This window comes from Monodelphis domestica, chromosome 4 (assembly GCF_027887165.1).
Source record: "Monodelphis domestica isolate mMonDom1 chromosome 4, mMonDom1.pri, whole genome shotgun sequence".
Lineage (NCBI taxonomy): Eukaryota > Metazoa > Chordata > Mammalia > Didelphimorphia > Didelphidae > Monodelphis > Monodelphis domestica.
Genome location: NC_077230.1, coordinates 307,168,504 through 307,192,352, shown reverse-complemented (window position 1 = coordinate 307,192,352; position 23,849 = coordinate 307,168,504). Strand labels below are relative to the sequence as shown.

The 23,849-nt window shown below is 34.7% G+C and overlaps 1 non-coding gene across 1 annotated transcript; it reads right to left on the bottom strand.

The window, feature by feature from the left end:
- Positions 1 to 20,521: 20,521 nt before the first annotated feature.
- Positions 20,522 to 20,630, bottom strand: LOC130454115 (U6 spliceosomal RNA). Its single transcript, XR_008911799.1, has one exon. It is a non-coding gene; the product is annotated as a U6 spliceosomal RNA (small nuclear RNA).
- Positions 20,631 to 23,849: the final 3,219 nt, after the last annotated feature.

Below are 23,849 nucleotides of genomic sequence, written 5' to 3'. Positions count from 1 at the left end.
GTCAAACAGTATCTATTCCTACAACCAGCTAGCAAGGAAGTACTCTTTACTCTCTTTCTGAACAGTTTGCAGATCTTCCCATCTTCCCATCTCTGGCTTGATATCTCCCAAAACTTCTGCTTCTTCTTTCTCTCCATCACCTAGTCCCTGAACTAGTGTTTCATGCATTTAGGCTCTGGGCCAACCTTCTTTCTCATGCCACAGATCATTCTTTCTGAGCTACGTTTTTAGACAGAAGAATGTCTTACTCTGATGTTTTGCTGACTCTACCACTCCAGAATTCAGTCTTAAGTATTATTTTTTTAATTGTTTTAACAGTAATGTTGGAAGAGCTTAGCTAAGTGATTTTTCTACTCTACCATCTTGGCTCATTTGCCAGAAGTTTGATCAAAAGTGACTTAGACTTGATAAATAAAAATAAAAAACTTGTTAACAATAAGTACTGTTTAAAAAAGGAACGTTCTATTTCTCAGGAGGTAATTGTTTTGTTATCATTAATGATCTTTTAAGACCAAATGACCACTTCTCAGAGATATAATAGAGAAGATTATTCTTGATGATCTCTGAGGTCCTAAGAATATTTCAGATATTATGAGTCTAATTTCAACAGGGAATAGTAGGTAGGAGGAGATCTTTCATATAAAATGAATAACATGAATATGGAAAGAATAAAATGTCAAAAATACATAGTAAACAGTTAATCGTTCATCTTATCTGGGGAATATGACAAATACATGAGTTTGAAGAGTAAGATCTGATGAGGTTTAGAGGACCTATATGATCAGCCTAGTCATTTGACCTTTATTCAGGAAAAAAATTTTTTTGAAGCCTTGAAAGTTTTATCTGATAAAAGCTATAAAATGATAATATACGGATGTAGCAGCAGTATGTAGGATAGATTTATTAAAGAGAGGAAATTGAAAGCAGTATAATATTTAAAAAGATATCATCAGTGGTCCAAAGAAAAGGCAAACTGTCACTGAAGAGTGAAATGTTTTCCTGTTAGGACTACTCAGAAACTCATCTATAAGAAGGATTTATGTGAAAATTGTAAGTGCTCTGAAATTGTTTTACATAGTTAAGATCATATAATTTACATGCTTTGTCAATCTTAAAGTACTATATAAATGTGAATTATGATAATTATTAATACATGTCTTTTTAAGAAACATTTTCCCATTAAAATATGGAATTTTAGCTTCTTAGTGATCTTTGATGGGATTCAACTTTAAGAGAATATTTACATTATTTTAAAAAAGGTAAAAATAGAAGTATTTAATAAATGTTTTTTCATTCAACTATTTATTCACTCATTCATCTACTGCCAAGAAGGGATGCTGTAGCCAGTCTAGCCTAGAGCAAACTGTTCAGGATATAAAGAAGCAAAACATGGCATCTTGGTAGTTCTGTAAATAGAGCACCAGGATAGAAGTCCAGAAGACCTGAGTTTAAATGCAGCCCCAGACACTTAACCTGGGCAAGTAATTTATCACTGTTTACTTTGTGTTCCTCATCTATAAACTGAACTAGAAAAGAAAATGGCAAGCTTCTTCCTTTAATTGCCAGGAAAACACCAAATGCAGTCATGGGCTCACCCTAGGAGAGAAAGAGTCACATAGAAAGGGATGAGTACCAGTGATCAACCATTCTTTTTAAAAATAGATTTTATTGACGCATTACCTAGAATTCTCCCATATTCCAAATCACTTTCCAGAAAGTGGAAATTAATAATTCACACTTCTATTGGTAATGTATTAGTGTGCCAATCTCCTGACTCAGCACTTCTGAAACAGGGCATTCTTTCCTAGATAATTTATATTGGGGGTTTCTAAAATACAAGGTTATTGAATTTCATTATTTCTCATTCTCTGTTATCTACTTTAACATGAAATTATTTTCTATGTTTAAACCAATACTAAATAGTTTTAATGATTGCTGCTTTATAATTCAAAGTTAACTAAGCTACAGTGTAATTATAATTTTTATTATATTGGAATGACCTATCCATGAGCACTATTTCTCCCTCTATTTATGTTGTTTTTTTATTATTTTTATTAAAATAAACATTCTAAGTTAATGCCTTTCTGTTCATTGTTAGATGTTTTATCAGCATCTCATTTCATTTTATACATAGTTTACACATATACATATATAATACATAGTATTTATTCTAAGATAGAAGAGGGGTGAGGGGTTGGCCATGGGAGTTACATGATTTACCCAGGGTCACATAGATAGGAAATATTCTATTAGAGTGTTGGTTTGGGTATAATGGAGAAAAAGTAGATGATAAATACCCAGAAGGTAGAAGGAGGGTGAGATGGTTTCTCCCTTCAGTCTTCTTTAAATATGTCTCTCCACTAACCCTACCTTTATTCCTCTCTAATTGATTTAATGGGTGAATCTTTTCCCTTGGGAAAAGAGAAAGAAATCAGCTCTCTCCTCTTCCAATATGACAAAGAAGTCAATTTAGGAAAACTGACAACTTTTTTTTTTTAACAAATTGTGATTAGTGGTAAGATATGCAAGATGTCTGCAGGTTGGAGTTTATAGGAAAGAGGGTAAAGGAAGCCCCTGTCTGTCTAAAATATCTTTTTTCCTCATTCCAAAGTTGAGGGACTCAGGCTTGCCATTCTGATCTCTAAGAGGTTCAGGGTTTTGTGACCTCTGGCGTGCAGCACCAATGTATAGATTCAGTGTATCACAGGAGCTGTGTGAGATCTTCTTATGCTGTTCTTATTCTTCTCAGGTTCTGCAACAATTCTTGGTATTTGGTGGAGGGGTGGTGGTGGTTAAATTCAATGAGGGATTTGAACAGCTCAGTTGAGAAATTGCTGATCAGACTGTCACCTTAGCTATCTCAAGATAGAGAGATCAACCCCTTCTCTTTGGAATCTGCTCTTCCCTCAAAATTCCAAGCCTCCTCAACCATCCCCTGCTGTGGGTGTAAACCTTTGCATGTCTTCCAGGATCTGCCCTTCAAAGTCTCTGGATCATTCTTCTACCACAGTATCTGGGGCCAGAATTGAGCCCAGGACCTTTGATCCCCAGGCTTATTTTTCTATTCAATGAGTTATGTGGCTGCCCTGCCTCCCTGCTTCTTTTTTTTTGTGGAATTGTTTATAATTCTTTCTATAGGTATTGAGTTTAAGTTGGTAAGTTGACTTCCAAATACTTAATGTATTTTGCATTTATCGGGAAAAGTCTTTTATATCTATTATTTTATCCTTAATTATATTATCACTTTTATTATTATTATTATACAAAATATTATCAATTCCATGGTTGATTTGAAGGTTATAACTTTTCTGAAGATTGTTTCAATTTATCTTTCTTGATTACATAGAATTTTCAAAGTTCATCATCATATCATCAGTAATCAGATATAGCTTTTCCTTCTCTTTTCCTATATTTATATCTTTGATTTCTTTTTCTTATCATTTTCATTGCTATTTCTAGAATTCTGTCAAATAATATCAGGGAAAGGGTCCCTCCTTGTTTTGCACATATTTACTAGAAAAACTAGAAAAAAATAAAAGTTTATTTCCTTTGGATTTAAATACGGTTTTTTTTTTGTCCCGGAGACATCTATTATATTTTTTTAAAGTTTCTTTATGCCTATATTATTTGTTAAAGACATTTTTCAGTTTACAGTGAGATAATTATGTGGTTTTGTTTTACGTATTATATTCCTAATGTTGCACCATCTTTGCATTGCTTTATTAATCTAATTTTGTCAAAGTGAATTGTTTCTTGGATTAATTTCTACAGTCTGACATTATTCAATTTATTTAATTGATATTCATTAATGAGATTAGTTTGTAGTTCCCCTTTGTTTTATCCTTCCCTAACATAACTATTAGGACTCCATATGTCTTATAAAAACATTCCAGAATACAGCTTTATTTATACATTTTTAGAATAAATTTACATAGTATTAATTATTCTTTAAATTCTTAATAAAATTTTTATAAAATTTATAAAATTCTTATATAAATCCTTACAGATAAAGCTTTTGAAAAAAACTATGCTATGAGGAAGAGTGGATGTCATAGTGGAGTCAGTCAACAAACACTTGCTATACAAGAATAATTATGATAAATCTTGGTAAATACAGAAAAAAAGATGAAAAACATTCCCTGCCCTCAAAAGGTTAATATTCTAATGAGGAAGACAGGATATAAATAACTAGGTTCATTCAAGGTATATATACTCAATACAGGTAACCTGAGAGGGGAAAGCATTAACAGATGAGGAATAAGGAAAGACCTCCTATAGAAGTTATATTTGAATTGAGTTTGGAGAAAAACAAGGAAGTGAAGCAGAATATTCCAATTATGGATGATGTACAGTACAAAGGTCTGGAAAGGGAAATAGAATATCCTGGGTAAAAAAAAATAACAAAAGAAATTTGTTTAGTTGAATCATAGCAGATGTAGATGGGAATAAAGCACAATAAGACTGGAAGGATAGGAAAGACCAAGTTATAAAAGGTTTTAAAAGTCAAACAGTAAATTTTATGTTTGTAGAGGAGGAATCATATTGGAAGTTGAGACTGTAGCCTAATAGATTCTTCAAATACATTTTTCTTTTGCATTAAAGATCTAATTAAGAAAAAAAACACCTCAATCTTTAAGCTTTTTAATGTTCTAAAAAGTAAATTTGATAATTAGAATAAGAAGATAAAAATAATAATCTTATTATTTACTTGATGTTTCGGATACATATCCTTTACCTTTTGCATCTTAATTTATACACCTCAAAAATCAACTTTATGTTGTGTTCTGGGAAAAAATGAACAAATGGGTCAACTAAGAATTCAATAATGGTGAAATATTGTTGTTCTTCTAAAATGAGGTAAAAAATTAATGAATTCAGTTTAACTATCCAAAAACCAAGATAAAGAATAATACCTATTATTTAGACTATGACATTCAGCTATATGGATGACCCATAGAGATAACCCATTAATATGACTATATTTTGTATACATTCTCAAAGATAATTAGTTGGGCCAAGAACTAAGTAGGAGAAGAACAGACTGGAATGTCTTTAGGGATTTTCAGTTTTTTTTTTTTAATGACTCCAAGTTCTTCCCTAAAACAAAGATCCATTTTTTTAAATATCAGAATTTTCAAATAGCACAATATGAATGACAAGTCATAAAGTTCCAGAATCTACAAAAAATTAAAATTGAAGATCACTCAAATGTCAATTGGGATAAGAACAAATGAATAAAAAGCATTTATTTATTTATCAATTACTACACACTAAGCACTGTAATAAATATTGGAAATACAAATAACAAAAAGAAAAAAACTATTCTTGCTCTAAAGGAATTTTACTCTAATTGAAGAAGTTAACATAGAGTACTACTACAAGGAGAGTGGAAAAGCCCAAAGTCCTAAAGATAAAGGGCAAAGGAAGATGGAAAAACTCAGGAACACATAAGTTATAAGAATAGGTCAGAGGACAATTCCAGGAAGGGAAAATGATAAGATCTGAAAAACCTTAATAAGCAGCAGTACGACAAATGGTAAGGCTTGTAGTCATATATCTCTTTGGAAGGAATAGAGTTGGTGAGTCTGATCTTAATGTAAGAAGATAGAGATCAGTTGTGATCTATAATGGTCTGTGTTCTTGTGTGTGTGCAAGCAAAGATGAGTTCCAATTCTAGAGAAGGACATCGCTGTATGAGAATAGTACAATAATGGGTATTTATGAAAATAAAGTATGTCATGAAGAAAATAATAACTTATATTTAAAGCAGACTGTTCCATTAGGTTGCAAAAGATTGTTATACAAAACGATCACAATTAAATTTTTTTCTGAAACAAGAAGGAAAAAGTTTCAAGTATTTAGAAAATTCAACATGTATAAGGTTGCTCATTTGTCAATGAGACCAGATAAATGGGGTGTCACTGTCTTTACATCCTGATTATAATCTGATATCCCCAAGTTCACTCTATAAAAGATTGTTGTAGGGCAGTCTTGACTCTGGCCAGCTTGGTGGTTCAGGTTCAGAAATAAAACTCAGTGAAATGCTGATAAAACATCTAACAATTATCAAGAAGACATTTACTTAGTATAAAAGCATGGAGAGAACACTCATTAAGAATCCACTGTGCCCTTGGGTTGATCATGTTGGTTTGCCAATCAAATCAGAGAAAAAAGTCCTCCCTGCCTCCTTGTGGGCTTCTCTTCATTCACATGTAGGACAAAAGACAACTACATCAACAACATCAGTTTTAATCCTTCAGCCAATAAATTATTTCTTGAGGACAGTTTAAGATCCTTTTAAGGAAAAATTATCCTTGCTAGTTTTACAGAGCAGATATTGCCCTTGTAATACAAGTCCTCCACTAAATTGCCCCCAGGAGTGTTTTCTGGTCTCCTGGTATAAGTCTCATGGTGCTAAAATACAACGTCCCACAAGGCTCCATTTGTTTTCTCTTGCCTATCCATCATTTCTTGAGAAATCTGCTTTTGGTTACTAGAAAGTGACCAAAAACTTAGCTAAAGCTTTTATATGTGCTTATTCTGAAGAGTCGTTTAGTGGGGAGAGAGAGGGGGAAAATGTGGAAGAAGTAAAGAACACTTGGGGAAACATTAATTCTAGGAAATGTTATCATACATGTAGCACAATTGCTTAAAGAGCTCAAAACCTGCAGCAAAATGATATTTCGGATACTGATTGTGGTGCTCTGTCAGACCGTTATGATTTTGCAGTATAATAAGAGTGCCTCAGGAGATAATAAAAGATAATGAATGAATATGTGCTTACCAGCAGGCAAACCTTTGCTTTGGCTCAGGATTTAAGAGTATGCAGTGCTTATGAAAGGCATCAGCTAGTTTAGGTTTGGTGATTTATAGCATTCTTTACACAGTAACCGAGAATAAATGGGCTCCAAGGAGGTTTTGGTCAGGTATTTGAAATCTCTTTGTCTTGGAGCCTAACAAGCCTATCGATCAAATTAGATTAGCTATGACTAGTGACCTCATCCCTAATATGAGTGCTATTGAAAGAAATTTAATTTCGATCTTTTAAAACTACGTTTCTGTACAGTAGAGAGAGGATAGAGGCTTGGCACTCCCTCTTCCTCTTGCCTTCCCAGATTCCTTTTTATCCCATTGTTAATCTGTCCTCTTCTCCTTCTTGGACACATAGTTTCTGTCCTTACTGAGCATTTATCATGTTATTGGCATATATTCACACGAATACATGCCCTATAAGGAATAATCAAAGGAATTGCATGTGGTGAGATATAGTTAGCATGGAGAAAAGAAGATTTAGGAGCTACACAGTAGTTATTCTCAGTATGGGAAGAGTTGGCATGTAGAGAGCACTTAGAATTGTTTTGTTTGACCCCCAAGAGCAAGAGCAAAAATACTGGGTGGAAGAAGCTCCAGTGATGGAGAATTTCAGCTCAGTGTGAGAAGGATTCCTAATGCTCTAAGGAAAACCGTCCATGATCTAAAAAATGAATTTGCCCACCTCAAGAGGAAATGAGTCACCTATCATGAGAGATCTTCGAATAACAACAGCTTTTCACCTTTTGTGTGTGTGTGTATGTGTGTGTGTGTGTGTGTGTGTGTGTGTTTGTGTGTGTGTCATGGAACTCTTTGGCAGCTTGGTAAATTCACGGATCCCTTCTCAGAATAGTGTTGCTAAATGTGCAGGATTAGAAAGAAACTAATTATATTGATATACAATTAATAAAATATCAAAAGGAACATACCTTAGGTTAAAAAGCCCTTAAATACAGTTTAAGTGGCTACTTATGAAAGAGATTGTCGAGAAGATGCCTTTATATGCATTCCTGCTGGAGGAACTATATGTATTTTGAAATCTTTTCTGATACAGAAGACCTATTATACTGTAGTCCTATTACATCACAGAGTATCTCTGCAGAGCCTGAGAAACAAGGAAAGTGACTAGATTTGATTAATGACATATGCCCAGTCAGGCAGCTAGGGAGAATTGTGGATAGAGCACTGAGTTTGAAATTCATGTTCAATTCAAATCCAACTTCAGACACTGTGTGACCCTAGGCAAGTCATTAACCCTGTTTGACTCAGTTCTTCATCTATAAAATGAACTGGAGAAGGAAATGGCAAGCTACTCTTTTATCTTTGCCAAGAAAAATACAAATGAGGCTATGAAGTCTGTCCAACTTTTTTTTTTTTTGCATGGCAATCCAAATTTATTGAACTACTGATGATATACAAAATTGGGCCACTTTAATTAAGGTGTTTATTTTACATTTGGCTACTTCAAAGTAGATGCAACATTAGGTTGCTCAATTTAAATACTGTGGCTCCCTGTTGGATAAACAAAGACAGTAGTCTTTACACCCAAATGTTAAATGCATACAAAGCAACAAGGAATGGTTATACAAATCAGCAAAAAGTTAGTTACTCCAACTTGGGCCCTGTGACCAATTACACTTGATTAAAATTACTTCCCACAAGTAGAAACACAGAAGAAAAACATTTCCTTGATCACGTTCAAAAGGGATATGATTGGTGATGTAGACTCTAAATGATCACCCTGATGCAAATATCAATAATATGGAAATAGGTCTTGATCAATGATACATGCAAAACCAAGTGGAGGGGGGAAGCTCAGTGGATTGAGAGCCAGCCCTAGAGACAGGAGGTCCTACATTCAAATCTGACTTCAGCCACTTCCCAGCTGTGTGACCCTGGGCAAGTCACCTGACCCCCATTGCCTAGCCCTTACCACTCTTCTGCCTTGGAGCCAATACACAGTATTAACTCCAAGATGGAAGGTAAGGGTTTAAAAAAAAAACAAAAACAAGTGGAATTGCTCATTAGCTCTGGGAGGGGGGAGGGGAAAAAGGAAGGGAAAGAACATTAATCATGTAACCATGGCAAAGTATTCTAAATTAATTAATTAAATAAATAATTTTAAAAAATTACTTCCCACATTCACATTCATAATATTTTTCCATCATTTCATGACTGAAAATGACTGAACAACATCAACAAATATGACAAGTTAAAGGCAACATGGAGTAATGAATAAAGAAGTAGATTTATTCAAATTCAAAATTTATTCAAAATTATTTTTTTAATTTATCAAATTATCAAATTAATATTATTAATTAGTAAATAGAAATTTAATTTTTTATTAATTAATGATAAATAAATTTTACATTACTTCCCACAATCATATCCACAATACTTTTTCCATCATTTGATGACTGAAAATGACTGAATAGCATCAGAGAATATGAAAAGTTAGAGGCAACATGGGGCAATGAATAAAGAACTGGCTTCAGTGTTGAGAAGGTCCCAGGTTTGGGATATATTGACTGTGTGATCCTAGGTAAATCACCTTCTTTCTTGGTTTCTTGTATTGGATGGATCAGTCACAGTCAAACACCCTGTACCCTGATCCCAACTTCATGATGTCATTGGTCCTCTTTGAATACAAATGATAAACAATAATGTCAATAAATGTTGAAGAAAGTCACTGTTTCAGAATAGGTAGGGTCTCTCTCCCCATGCCCCCAGCTTCCCCAAATAATGCCAGTTTAAAAGTCCAATTCTTGAAATTTGATCCAACCATTCTGGAGAGAAATTTTCAATTATGCTCAAAGGATTCTAAAACTGGGCATACTTTTTGACTCATTAATACCATTACCATGTCTGTCTCTCAAAGAGATTTAAAAAGTGGGGTGGGGGAAAGAGGGAAGAAAACTCCTTTTGTGATCGCAAAGAATTGGAAATTGGGGAATTATCTATCAATTGGAGAATAGCTGAAGAATTGTGGTATATGAATGTGATGGAATACAATTAATTGTGCTATAAGAAATGACAAGCAAAATGATTTCAGAAAACTCTGGAAGGACTTACATGAACTGATACAAAGTGAAGTGAGCAGAACTAGAAGAACATCATACACCAATATCTTTTGATGAACAATTTTGTTGCCTAGTTATTCTTAGCAATGTAGTTATCCAAGGCTTTTCCAGAGACTGGTGATGAAAAAAATGCCATTTGCCCTCTAAGAAAGAACTGATGGAGTCTGAATGCAGACTAAAACATACTATATTTCATTTTTTTACTTATTTTTCCCCATTTGATACTTCTACAAAATGATTAATATGGAAAATGGTTTACATGATTGCATATATAATATATATATGTATATATATGTATATATATATATATATATATATATATATCAGACTGCTTACTATTTCAGGAAAGGTTAGAGTTGAGAGGGAGTGAAAGAGGGAGATTTGGAAAGAGAAAGAATTTGAAACTTAAATATTTTTAAATGAATGTTAAAATAGTTTTTACATATAATTAGGGAAAATATCATTTAAAAAAATTAAAACCCCAACTATGGAACCCATTCTGTCAGGCCTTCCTTTCTTCCTCAGGAGACAATGTAGAATATCTCCAACATATTCAATAACTAGACTAAATTATAAATGTCCCAAATGCTTGGGCTATTTTATCAATTGATTAAACTATGGCAGTTAATATCAACCATGATTTAAAAGCAATTAAACCAAAGTGGCTAAGGCAAGGCTTAGCCCTCTCTCTACAGTATATCAAGCCTATTTTAAACTTTCATTTCTAATTCAGTGAATGCAAGAAGGTCATATTACATGAGCCATTTTTTCTTCAACCTTTAAAAGCTTTTAATTTTTTCAGTCCTAAGCAACTGCAGAATAAAGGACAATTGACCTCAATTGTGACTATGTCATATTTGAAGAAAATTCCCTAGATTGCTTCCATATACAGTATTAGTTGGCCCATTAGACTGTTGCCAGGAGAACTACACATCTGAGATTTCTCTGTGGTAGGAATGAAAATTATTTCCTCTGGGAAACTAGAGAGTATTGCTATAAAATCATTTCCTAAGGGTTAAACAATTTTCAAACTCTTGAGGTTTGAACAACTGAAAGACTACATTATTCCCATCCCTTTCTACATGAACCTTACCTTCTTCTTTATGATTTTTACTTTTTTCCCAGCAGATCTTCATAGATAGATGAGAGACAGACAGACAGACAGACAGAGTTGGATGGATGGAAAGATAGATGGATAGAGCATTCATTGAGAGTTTACTATTTACCAATCCCTGTACTTTAGTTTAGAAACATAAATATAAACAATATAAACAATATAATCAAGATAATATCTGCCCTTGAGGGACTTACATTCTAATAAGGGAAGACCAGATAAAGAGGTGCTAGAAAACAAGTTATAAGTAGTACATATACAGTGGCATGATCTGGAGATGGTGAAGAACTGAGCCAAAAGACTACATATTGTAGCCTACAATGATTCCAGAAGCAAAATTCAAGTTTCCAGGTAGACAGGAGGAAAGGAAGATAGCCAGAGTAGTGGTCTCACATACACACACACACATATGTTTACTTATAATAACATGAAAATGTTTTGCTTTTTGGGTCTATATTCTTATATATACATGTATATTGCAAATATGTAATGTGATGTGTTTTATGTACATTATAAAAATGTTTGCAATATATACAATATAAATTTCTGAATGTAGAAATATTATGTGTGTATACATATATATTATATAAGAGATGACAGAAAAAAGAGATAAAAACTCAGACACAGATGACTAAAGCCTATAGAATTTAGTGTCAGAGTTTTTATCTTTATCCTTGTTCCAAGTTCAGACAACTATTGTCTAACTTTAATAAAATCAGAATCTGGTTCTTATTTTTAAAAAGTAATTAAAGCCCACATGGATTTTTTTTTATTCATCACCAGACTAAAGGATCTCATTCCCTCATCAATGATTTAAAGAGCCACTTGAAATGTATTAGAGGAGGGTGACCAGATTAAATAATTTAGTTAGATTGCTCTCTTACCCATTCTTACTGACTGAAAATGTGGGGAATAATCTATATCCCTTTTAAGAGAGGCTGGGCACTGAGAATATTTGCATAAATTTTTTAAAATGTCTATGACTGAGTGGCTTGTGTAGCATTTCTATATGCATTTTGGATTAACATAGTAGACATAAGTGTCTATATATCAGGATACAATAGCAGACTAAGGAAATAGTATTAAATAAAATCTTGTATATTAATGTAGAATCCATTACTGTCAAATTTACCAGCCAAAGTTGGCCAAGAGAAGACAGCAATATTGGTTTGTTGACTTTCACAGGTAAATGTGTGCTAAATATAGTATCAAATGATATATAGAAAAGATGGAAAGCAAAATCATCTGGTTCCATCTCTTTGCATTTAGGAATACCTTCATTTAAATATAACTTTAAATCTTACCTTTAAAACCTATTTGTAGTCATGTGATCCTCATAACATCTGTATGGGGAAAATAGTACAATTATTATTATTTCATTTTACAGATAAGGAGACTAAAGCTTTATGATTTGCCTAGGCCCACACAGCTAATCAATGTCTTGATAGGATCTGAATCTCAATCTTCTGTCTCTAAATTCAACATGTCACAAAATTAGAATTTGGAGCAAATTTTAGAGCAGCTCTAAAGTAAACAAAAGAAAAAGCATATTAGGCACTAATATTAACTGGTTTACCTTTCAAAGATGCATTGTTGTCTAGGACCTACGTTGTTGTTTTTTTTAGTTCTTTAGCCTTTTTTATATTAGGAAAAATGATCAGAAAGTGGAAGTAGTTCTGAGCATAAAACTGCAAAAACATTCAGTCCTACCCTGTTGCAGTCAAATCTTCAATTCAAAATAGATTCAGGATCAGCAAGGGTGTCATTCCACTTTCAGTTGCACCCAACTGCTCCCTATTCCATACACTCTGGTCTTTCACTTAGTTTCAACTAGTTGTTATACAAACTGGAAAGATGTCTAGTGAATAGTCTTTTACTCCAACAATCTAATTAGAATGTTAGGACTAATTTAGTGGATACAATTTTGCCTACTTGGTTTGCCCTCTGCCCTAAGGCTAGCAATTCAAAGAATTCCAGAATTTAAGTGTATTGAAGAACATCATTGGATATGCCATATCAGATCATAGTCCAATTCTCATAATAAGGAATACTTGCTATAACATAACTAATGACTAGTCATCCAGCCTCTTAGACTTCCAAAGAGAGAAAATGCACTACCACTCAAAGTAATCATTCTACTTTTGGAAAATTCTCATTGTAAGTTTAAGGGGGTAAAAGAGGGTTTTTATAAAAGGTTGGACTGGAATATTTAAGTTAGGGTCATCAGGAATTTTATGAAAATTCCAAAATGATTTTTTAACAATTTATTTACAAAGTATAGAAAAAGTGAAGTAAGAAATCAGAATGAGGATAGGGTAAGATATCTAGCCTAAACACTAAGTATATTTTGCTCAGACCCTAACACAACCCCAGCAGGACTTAGTCCTTAGCCAGAGGGGCCTCAGCCCTTGTAGCTGAGGACATGGGCATGCAGGGATCCTCTTTCAAGAGGATAGGTTTCTACTGAGACTAGTCTCTTCAGAAAAATCCAGGAAAGGAGACAGCTCTTTCACTCACCACGTGTCAGTACAAAGGGAGAGATTCAAGAACAGTCTCATCATGTACAGGGTCTCAGGTTCAGTCAGCAGATTCTTCACCAGCCTCCAACTCGAACTCAGAACTCCAGAAGAAGTCAAAGTTCTCCCAGGAAGTTGTAACTCTCTTTTAAAGGCACTTTCTTTTGCATTGCTTCCTGTTGCCTTCCTCCACTTTTACATCTACCAATTACAGTTGAAGCTTTGCTTAGGATTGCCCAGAGGCAGTCAGTTTGATTCTGATTTCATTACCTACTATCTCACAGGTAGGTCACAGACCTTCCCCACTCAAGTGTGAATGGAGTGTTTACACTTTTGGTGATTAAATAAAAAAAATGAGCATGGGCATTAATTTAATCTTCACATAAGGAAGGGTTTTATTTTTGTTTGGCTTTTCTTTCTCTAAAAAATTATATAGAAATTATAGGACTGAGTCTTATTAGATTCATTCCAACACTCTTGCCAGTCAAGATTCTTTAGAATAGACTCTATCATCTAGCATACTATCACTCACTCCAAGCTTTGTGCTTTGTGTGGTCTACAAATTTGTTGATAATTCTATCTATACCTTGATCCAAGTCATTGACAAAAATGTTAAATGGCGGAGTAATATGCTGAGGACAGTCCAATTTTCAGTGTTCTCAAAGTAATCTAATCCAGATTAAAGTCTAGTCACTGTTTCTTCTTTCTAAATTCTGCAATTTCCTGAGGTAGGTATGGGTCTAGGCAACATACCTGCAGGTTTGCCCTGTTTTGAATTCTAGTAGATTGCTACTGAACTCAGTCCTTCTTAACTAGCTAGAAAGCTATGCTGGTTCAAGAACTACGGGCCACCTTTTGGTCTTCAATTCTTGCTCTGGTTATCTGCAATAAGATTCAAAATGGACTTGAAGCTGGAAATGAGACCAGGCTCTGATCTTGGGATGAGAGACACACAGTTAATTCTTGTTTCTGTTGTGATTAAAATTCTCTGGAGACTATTTAATTTATAATTATTTATTAGTAAAGCAAGAGAGAGAAAAATCACATTAACATCTGATTAATTCTTAGCTTTACACACTGTACTGCATTGGCTCCTCCTGCATGTCATGACATAAGTCACAGCATGCCAAGTGTTAAACCACTTCAGAGAAGGGAGAGGGAACAATGATTATGTAGAAAAAGAGGGAGTGCTCCCTGCATTCTTTTTTCTTATAAAGCCAGTTTTCACCACTCCTCCTTGGACTCTCTGATTAGACAGGCTGACTTCCTGTCTTCCTGACTTCCATCCTGATTTCCATCCTGATGCCATCCCTCACTGTCTAACCCCCTTCCATACAGCAGGACATCAGGTAGCCACCCTGATCTCTGGTGGTGTAAATCTTGAAATTTCTCAGACTTGTGAATGTTAAAAATTTCCCCATTGGGGAATTCTCCATTGAAACAATTCCATACTGGGAATATTCCCCATTTTGACAGTGAGAACTCTACTTGTATCATAAATGGGAGGACCTCTACTCCACCTGTACTTAAGGACTGCTTTAGGGGAAAAAACTCCTTGCTAAACAATGAGGGTACTTGGGCCCATACTTTGCCAAAAATTCACTATTTGATAAGAACTGCTGGGAAAATTGGAAGACAGTGTGGGAGAGATTAGGAATTGATCAACACCTCACACCCTACACCAAGATAAATTCAAAATGGGTGAAAGACTTAAACATAAAGAAGGAAACCATAAGTAAATTGGGTAAACACAGAATAGTATACATGTCAGACCTTTGGGAAGGGAAAGACTTTAAAACCAAGCAAGACATAGAGAGAATCACAAAATGTAAAATAAATAATTTCGACTACATCAAATTAAAAGGCTTTTGTACAAACAAAAGCAATGTAACTAAAATCAGAAGGAAAACAACAAGTTGGGAAAAAATCTTCATAAAAACCTCTGACAAAAGTTTAATTACTCAAATTTATAAAGAGCTAAATCAGTTGTACAAAAAATCAAGCCATTCCCCAATTGATAAATGGGCAAGGGACATGGATAGACAGTTTTCAGATAAAGAAATCAAAACTATTAATAAGCACATGAAGAAGTGCTCCACATCTCTTATAATCAGAGAGATGCAAATCAAAACAACTCTGAGGTATCACCTCACACCTAGCAGATTGGCTAACATGACAGTTATGGAAAGTAATGAATGCTGGAGGGGATGTGGCAAAGTAGGGACATTAATTCATTGCTGGTGGAGTTGTGAACTGATCCAACCATTCTGGAGGGCAATTTGGAACTATGCACAAAGGGCGATAAAAGAATGTCTACCCTTTGATCCAGCCATAGCACTGCTGGGTTTGTACCCCAAAGAGATAATGGACAAAAAGACTTGTACAAAAATATTCATAGCTGCGCTCTTTGTGGTGGCCAAAAATTGGAAAATGAGGGGATGCCCATCAATTGGGGAATGGCTGAACAAATTGTGGTATATGTTGGTGATGGAATACTATTGTGCTCAAAGGAATAATAAAGTGGAGGATTTCCATGTGAACTGGAACAACCTCCAGGAAGTGATGCAGAGCGAGAGGAGCAGAACCAGGAGAACATTGTACACAGAGACAAACACACTGTGGTATCATCGAACGTAATGGACTTCTCCATTAGTGGTGGTGTAATGTCCCTGCACAATCTGCAGGGATCAAGGAGAAAAAAACACTATCCAAAAGCAGAGGACAAACTGAGGGAATAGAAACACCAAGGAAAAGCAACTGCCTGACTACAATGGCTGAGGGGACATGACAGAGGAAAGACTTGGAGCGAACACTCTGATGCAAATACTAACAACATGGCAATGGGTTCAAGTCAAGAACACATATGATACCAGTGGAATCACACGTCGGCCACGGGGGGTGGGAGGGAGGAAAAGAAAATGATCTTTGTCTTTAATGAAAAATGCATGGAAATGATCAAATAAAATACTATAAAATTAAAAAAAGTTCTTTAAGCCATGCCTATTTTTAGAATTAATACAATGGGGTGCTAAGTACCTATTAAAGTTCAAGCAACTTGTAAACTTGCCAGGAGCAAAAAGGTGAAAACTTATTCAGAAGTATTTTCTGGTTCAAACTTACTAAAGGGATTAGCCAACCCAGCAGTGTTTTTTTCTGATTCAAACTTACTGAAGGGATTAGTCGACCCAGCAGTGAATTCAGAATGGGCTGTCCTTTGGAAAATGTCTACTGTGATTGGTAGATGGAAGAACTTAGGGGAGGTGACATAGGAGAAAACCCCCTATATAAGAAAAAGCAGAATCTCTTATGAGGATCCTTTTGGAGAATCTCTTGAGAGAGGCTCTGGAGAAGGGAAGCTCTTGGAGGACAATCTCTAAGGAGGTCTCGCTGGAGCTCCTCTGAGGGGACTCTGTCTCTCTGGAGGCTCTTGAGAGAGGCCCTTTGAAACAGTCTCTGGCCGGAAGGCTCTTTGAGGAGGACTCTGGCTGGAACTCTCTCTGAGGAGACTATATCACTAGAATCCTTGCTTAGACAGACCTTGTGGTGAGTGATAAAAGACTGACTGACTGATCTCTCTCTCTCTTAAGACTCAGGTCTAGGCCATGTTGGCTTAAGGCCCTTCATACTTATTTCCTTTTTCTCTCTTTCTCTCTTTTCTTTAATTCCTCATTGTATTATTAATTAAATTCTCTATAAAACCCAGTTGACTTGGGTATATTCATAATTGGGAATATTTCCCTGGTGACCACCTTATATATTTGATTTCAAAGATACTGTAGTGAAACACATTTTCTTTGGTCACAATTTACTCACCCACTCTTATATCTATCTTCCACTATTTTACTCACTACAGTTTATAACCTCAACTATTTTAACTCTTACAGTTTATAGCATTAACTCTTTTAACTGCCACAGTTTATGGCAGACAACTATTTTAAATATTAAAGTGTCCTTCCGTAGTGTGAATGCCCAGTCATTCTTACTGAAAACCGACTCCAGATCCATCAATCCTCACCCTGTAAACCTATCACTAAGTGTTGTCACTTCCTCAGACCTGGATATCTAACCAGATGCTAATTAATGAATAACAACAGTTTGTATCTATGACTCTACCCTACACAATTCTGGATGTAGGACCTCTTCACGCATTGGTGAACAGATTCTCTCTACTTGGGAATATGAGGAATGTTAATTTGGTGCAGCCCAGGCACTATCCCCAACAGACATCTCTGTCTATTCTGACCTGTGCCTAAAATTGACTGTGAATTTTTTCCATTGAATTTCTTGATCAGGATTTGGTCTGATGCATTTTCAAAATCTTTTTTGCAAAATTGTGTGAGGTGGATAGTGAACCTCACCATACTCTGCTACTTCACCTTCACAATTCCATATTTTCCTTCTATGATCTTTCAAATCTTATTAAGTAATCACATATGCCAGTTGCTTTGGAGTCCAAGGCTCTAGTTTAACCCAGGCCAGGAGACTTGGATTTATCAGGAGAAGTTAATTGCTCTTTTATTTTTTCCTTAATTACATTAGGCATCTTTCCCCCACTACTCACATTTTCCTTTCTTTTAAAGGTCATTCTCCTTTGAAGCAAAAATAGTCACAAAATAAAAACTGAGAAACTTTGCCTCATTTCTGATGCTAGTTTTCATCATAATGTCTATATCAAGGAAAGATCCTGTTCCTTTGTTAACCCTCCTATTTTCCTCAATATAGTTTCCAAATTTTATTTATTTAATTAAGAATATTTTCCATAGTTGATTCATGTTCATAGTTGTTCATAGATGATTCGTATTCTTTCCCTAACCTCCTTCCACCGACCTCCAACAGCCAGCAAGCAATTTCACTGTATCAATGATCAAGAGCTATTTCCAAATTATTTAATATTTGCAATAGAGTGATCATTTAAAGTCTACATTCCCAATCATATCCCCATTGAACCATGTTATCGACCATATTTTTTTTTCTGGGTTTCTACTCCTACAGTTCTTCCTCTGAATGTCAATAGCGTTCTTTCTCATAGGTCCCTCAAAATTGTCCTGGATCATTGCATTGCTGCTAGTAGAGAAGTCCATTATGATCAATTGTGTCATAGTGTGCCAGTCTCTGTGTACAATGTTTTCCTGGTTCTGCTCCTCTTACTCTGCATCAATTCCTGGAGGTCATTTCAGTTCACATGGAATTCCTCCAGTTCATTATTTCTTTGAGCACAATAGTGTTCCATCACCAACATATACCATAATTTGTTCAGCCATTACCCAATTGAATGGGATCCCCTCATTTTCCAGTTTTTTGCCACCACAAAGAGTGCAGCTATAAATATTTTTGTACACATATTTTTCCCTATTATCTCTTTTGGGAACAAACCCAGCAGTGAAATGGGCCTAAATCCAAATTGCCTTACAGAATGGTTGGATCAATTCACAACTGCACCAGCAATTCATTGGTGTCCTAATTTTACCACATCCTCTCCAACATTTATTACTTTCCTTTAATGTCATATTAGCCAACTTCCTAGGTGTGAGGTGGTACCTCAGAGTTGTTTTGATTTGCATTTCTCTAATTATGAGAGATTTAGAACACCTTTTCATGTGCTTATTTTTAGTTTTGACTTCTTTATCTGAAAATTGCCTATTTGTGTCCCTTGCCCATTTATCAATTGGGGAATGGCTTGATTTTTTTGTACTACTGATTTAACTCCTTATGAATTTGAAAAATTGGACCTTTGTGACACGTTTTTGTTATAGAATTTTCCCCAATTTGTTACTTCTCTTCTTATTTTGGTTGCATTGGTTTTGTTTGTACAAAACCTTTTTAATTTAATGTAATCAAAATTATTCATTCTACATTTTGTAATATTCTCTATCTCTTACATGGTCTTAAATTCTTTCCTTTCCTGTAGATCTGACAGGTATACTATTCTGTGTTCACCTAATTTACTTATAGTTTCCTTCTTTATATTTAAGTCATTCAAACATTTTGAATTTATCTTGGTGTAAGGTGTGAGATGCTGATCTAAACCAAATCTCTCCCACACTGTTTTCCAATTTTTCCAGCAGTTTTTATCAAATACTGGGGGTTTGTCCCCAAAGCAGGGATCTTTCAGTTTATTGCACACTATCTGGCTGAGGAAATTGACCCTAAGTCTATCCACTGATCCTGCCTTCTCTCTTAGCCAACACCATATTATTTTGATGACCACTGCTTTATAGTACAGTTTAAGATCTGGTACTGCTAGGCCACCTTCCTTCACTTTTTTCCCTTATTTCCTTTGATATTTTTGATCTTTTGTTCTTTCAAATGAACTTTGTTATAATTTTTTTCTAATTCAGTAAAAAAATTTTCTTGGTAGTTTTATAGGTATGGCACTAAATAAGTAAATTAATTTGGGTAGGATTTTCAGTTTTATTATGTTATCTCATCCTACCCATGAACAATTAATGTTTTTCCAAGTATTTACATCTAGTTTTAATTGTGTGGAAAGTGTTTTGTAGGTGTGTTCATATAATTCCTGTGTTTGTGTTGGCAGATAGATTCCCAAGTATTTTATATTGTCTAGGGTGATTTTAAATGGAATTTATATTTCTAGCTCTTGCTGTCGAGTTGTGTTGGAAATATATAGAAATTCTGATGATGTATGAGGGTTTATTTTGTATTCTGCAACTTTGCTAAAGTTGTTGATTATTTCCACTAGCTTCTTAGTTGATTTTCCAGAATTCTTTAAGTAGACCATCATGTCATCTGCAAAGAATGATAGTTTGGTCTCCTCAGTTCCTACTTTAAACACTTCAATTTCTTTTTCTTCTCTAATTGCTACTGCTAGTGTTTCTAATATAATGTTAAATAATAGAGGTGATAATGGGCATCCTTGCTTCACTCCTGATCTTATTGGGAATACATCTAGTTTATCCCCATTGCAGATGATGTTTGCTGTTGATTTTAAATATAAACTGTTTATTATTTTTAGGAAAGGCCCTCCTATTCCTATACTTTCAAAAATTATGGAATGCTTCACGAATTTGCATGTTATCATCCTTGCACAGGGGCCATGCTAATCTCTCTGAACCTTTCCAATTTTAGTATATGTGCTGCCAAAGCAAGCACCTAATGTAGTTTTTTAAAAGATGCTTTTAGCTGTCCTTAGCTTCTCCCACCTTACTCAGCACATTTTAAGTATTAACACTCTGATATACTTTTACAAAATTGCATCATATATTTATTCTCTATTAACTGATATTGCTTCCACTTGTAATATATATGTATATGTATATATATGTGCGTGTTTATATATTTATATATATATATATATATATATATTCTTAAATCTAAGTTGGTTGGTGAGTGACTTGTGCATCCACATTAATTTCTTCAGACAAATCCCATTTTTCTTCCTGATTAGAATATTTCCTTTTGTATCTTCAGAATTTCATTCTTAAGAGAGTCAAGCCCAGACATGGGACATCCTGGGTTCAAATCTGGCCTCAGACACTCTTCAGCTGTGTGACCCTGGGCAAGTCACTTGACCCTCATTGCCTAGCCCTTACCACTCTTCTGCCTTGGAACCAATACACAGTATTGATTCCAAGACAGAAGGTAAGGGTTTAAAAAAAAGAATTTCGTTCTTGAGCATATGCTATCTTTCCTGGACTTTAATTCAGTTGCATGTCATACTATGTCCAAATGTCTTATTCTGTTACAAACTCTAAGACAAATTGACTGCTTACTTACTAAGTTCCCATCATTTCTATCCAGCAACCAATTTCTCCCAATTAATGAGAATCCTAATCAGAATAAAATTTCCCTGAATTTATCCCCTTCCAAACTTTTGAAAGATGGGGAGGACCATCCATCACGAATTCCTACCTGGTCTGGTCTATCTGATCCAATTTGGGTCCTAGCTAATGGGGCACTTGCCCTAGCAGGATCTATAAAGTTTATTTCTACTGGTTGGAAAATGAAGAAAATCCTAACAGAAGAAAATCTTGTACCTATGGAAATCAGGAATGTGATACAGCCAGACGATTTCAGGATCCAGGTGGATCTGTTAGTAATATGGAAGAAACCAATGGTACAAAATAGTGTCAATCATAGTACATGGATCAAAGCCAGAACTTTTTAACAAGGTCCAACAGAGTGACAAGATAATCAAACTCTGAGTTTCTAAATATGAATTGGTTCCAGGTAATGGACAAGATATTGAGACACAGGTGCTCAATATATTACAATAAAGACCTACATGAATTTGTTGGGATGTTAATTCTAGTCAGACCATTTTACCCTTCAGAATCATCTTAGAGTTCATAAGTTTCCCTTTTATTATAGGACTTCATAAAGACAATGGATGACTAAGTAGTAAATATGTTATATTAGATTCTTGCCTAAAAATGGGTAGTACTAAGTAAAGATCCTTCCATCTCTAAATTTCTATGATGCAGTCAGGTAGAAGAATATAAAATAAATCCAGAAAAAATAATTTCTCTATATTACTAATAAAATATAGAAGCAGGAGACAGGAAAAGAAATTTCACCTAAATAAGACATACTAACTATATAGGATTTTACTCACCAAAACACACAGTGAATATCATAATTCAACCAGAAGTAATTTTCACAAAAAAGAAAATAAAGAAAAACTCAATAATTGGAGAGCAATTTGATACCCATGACTAAGCTGCACTACTATATTAAAAATGGTGACACTACTTAAATTACTCTAAAAATTTAGTGCCAAGTCCATTAAATTTCCAAAGAGATAATTTACAGAACCAGATAAAGTAATAACAAAATCCTTTGTAGAATAAAATGTCAAGAATATTAAATGAGATGGTGAAAAATAGGGAGGAGGAGGCCTTAGAATTATCAGCATTTCACTATGATAAACATTGTTATTATAAAAATTCTGATATCAGATGACTAGAAAGAGGTAGAAATAAATAAACAACATCTTGGTTTTGATAAAGCCTAAGAACGGAAACTATCAGACAAGAGACTTATAGCAAAACTGAGAAGCAATCTAGACGTAAACTGTCAAAGACTAGTCAAAATTCCAATGGATCTGTGATCTCACCATTTTTAATATTCCATCTAAGAATAATTATAACAATAATAATAGCTAGTATTTACATACTGCTTACTCTGTGCCAGGTACTGTGTGAAGTGCTTTACATTATAATATTATTTGATCTTCTTAACAACTCTTCAAGTTATTATCTCACTTATTTTACTCATTTTACAGAGAATGTAACTGAGGTAAATGAAGTTAAGTGACTTGTCCAGGGTAATAATGCTATCTTGAGACTACATTTAAACCTAGATCTTCCTGGTTCCAATCCCAGTGCTCTATCTACTAACCACTTAGCTACCTCAGTGATGATCTCAACCCTTTCATATATACCAATTCCTTTAGACTTTTGTCCATGTTGTCCAACATTCTCTATAATATCTTCATCCTGGGGAATTTTTTGACTTGTCTTAGATCATGTGGCCACTCACAGCATGTGATCAGTCAATCTGTTTTCTGAATGAATGAATGAAATACTTAGTTCTAAGCTCTAGGGTTACAAATACAAAAAGGTAAAACCATTACATTAGCATGTAAAAACTTACATTTTGATGAAAAGGGTAATACACAGAAAGCAATGGTGCTGAATAAGATGCTTTTTGTATTGCAGTGGAGGTATTCAAAAAGGTTCTGTCAATTTCAACTCCATGAATTTTGGCTATATTCTCAGTGGACCTGTTAGACACTTTCTTCACAACATGAAATGACAATGTGATAAAGGGATAAACCATGGGACTGTTTTCTCTCTTGAGACCACCTGTCATTAAGCAACAGACTATGGTGGGGGGAGCTGGGTAGCTCAGTGGATTCATTCAAATCTGACCTCAGACACTTCCAAGCTGTGTGACCCTTGGCAAGTCACTTAACCCCCCTTGCATAGTCTTTATGACTCTTCTGCCTTGGATCCAATACACAGCATTGATTTGAAGACAGAAGATAAGAGTTAAAAAAAAAAAAAAAGAAACAGACCATGCTCCTTGACCTTTGGATTTCTTTTTTCCCTTCTAGATAAATGAAATGGAGCTTTAAATCTTGTGAGTTTGGAAAGGTTAGGAGAGTAAGTGTCCAAATTTCCCAGATTCTTGTATTTGTAGCCAGTTTAGTATTGGTCCCCAAAGGAGGGGGGGGGGAAGCTAACTTTAGGGATAATCTTTAGGATCCAGTCCTAGATAGCTGAATCTTCTGACAATCATATTGTAACTGGACATGAACTTGGTGGTACCCATGTTATGTAGACACTGTGCCAATCCCCCTCTAGCAAA